Raw genomic sequence first — 1,880 nt, 5'->3', positions numbered from 1 at the left:
CACTCATTTAACTCAACTAAACCTGTATAAGATATTAAAATAACTCATTTAAACTCAACTAAACATGTATAAGATATCAAAGTAACTCATTTAAGCTCAACTAAACCTGTATAAGATATCAAAGTAACTCATTTAAACTCAACTAAACCTGTATAAGATATTAAAGTAACTCATTTAAACTCAACTAAACCTGTATAAGATATTAAAGTAACTCATTTAAACTCAACTAAACCTGTATAAGATATTAAAGTAACTCATTTAAACTCAACTAAACCTGTATAAGATATTAAAGTAACTCATTTAAACTCAACTAAACCTTTATAAGATATCAAAGTAACTCATTTAAACTCAACTAAACCTGTATAAGATATTAAAGTAACTCATTTAAACTCAACTAAACCAGTATAAGATATTAAAGTAACTCATTTAAACTCAACTAAACCTGTATAAGATATTAAAGTAACTCATTTAAACTCAACTAAACCAGTATAAGATATTAAAATAACTCAACTAAACCAGTATAAGATATTAAAGTAACTCATTTAAACTCAACTAAACCTGTATAAGATATTAAAGTAACTCATTTAAACTCAACCAAACCTGTATAAGATATTAAAGTAACTCATTTAAACTCAACTAAACCTGTATAAGATATTAAAGTAACTCATTTAAACTCAACTAAACCTGTATAAGATATTAAAGTAACTCATTTAAACTCAACTAAACCAGTATAAGATATTAAAGTAACTCATTTAAACTCAACTTAACCTGTATAAGATATTAAAGTAACTTATTTAAACTCAACTAAACCAGTATAAGATATTAAAGTAACTCATTTAAACTCAACTAAACCTGTATAAGATATCAAAATAACTCATTTAAACTCAACTAAACCTGTATAAGATATTAAAGTAACTCATTTAAACTCAACTAAACCTGTATAAGATATTAAAGTAACTCATTTAAACTCAACTAAACCTGTATAAGATATTAAAGTAACTCATTTAAACTCAACTAAACCAGTATAAGATATTAAAGTAACTCATTTAAACCCAACTTAACCTGTATAAGATATTAAAGTAACTCATTTAAACTCAACTAAACCAGTATAAGATATTAAAGTAACTCATTTAAACTCAACTAAACCTGTATAAGATATTAAAATAACTCATTTAAACTCAACTAAACCTGTATAAGATATCAAAGTAACTCATTTAACTCAACTAAACCAGTATAAGATATCAAAGTAACTCATTTAAACTCAACTAAACCTGTATAAGATATTAAAGTAACTCATTTAAACTCAACTTAACCTGTATAAGATATTAAAGTAACTCATTTAAACTCAACTAAACCAGTATAAGATATTAAAGTAACTCATTTAAACTCAACTAAACCTGTATAAGATATTAAAATAACTCATTTAAACTCAACTAAACATGTATAAGATATCAAAGTAACTCATTTAAGCTCAACTAAACCTGTATAAGATATCAAAGTAACTCATTTAAACTCAACTAAACCTGTATAAGATATTAAAGTAACTCATTTAAACTCAACTAAACCTGTATAAGATATTAAAGTAACTCATTTAAACTCAACTAAACCTGTATAAGATATTAAAGTAACTCATTTAAACTCAACTAAACCTGTATAAGATATTAAAGTAACTCATTTAAACTCAACTAAACCTTTATAAGATATCAAAGTAACTCATTTAAACTCAACTAAACCTGTATAAGATATTAAAGTAACTCATTTAAACTCAACTAAACCAGTATAAGATATCAAAGTAACTCATTTAAACTCAACTAAACCTGTATAAGATATTAAAGTAACTCATTTAAAGTCAACTAAACCAGTATAAGATATCAAAATAC

Source organism: Lottia gigantea (genome assembly GCF_000327385.1).
Source record: "Lottia gigantea unplaced genomic scaffold LOTGIsca_73, whole genome shotgun sequence".
Classification (NCBI taxonomy): domain Eukaryota; kingdom Metazoa; phylum Mollusca; class Gastropoda; family Lottiidae; genus Lottia; species Lottia gigantea.
This window is presented reverse-complemented; position numbering follows the sequence as displayed.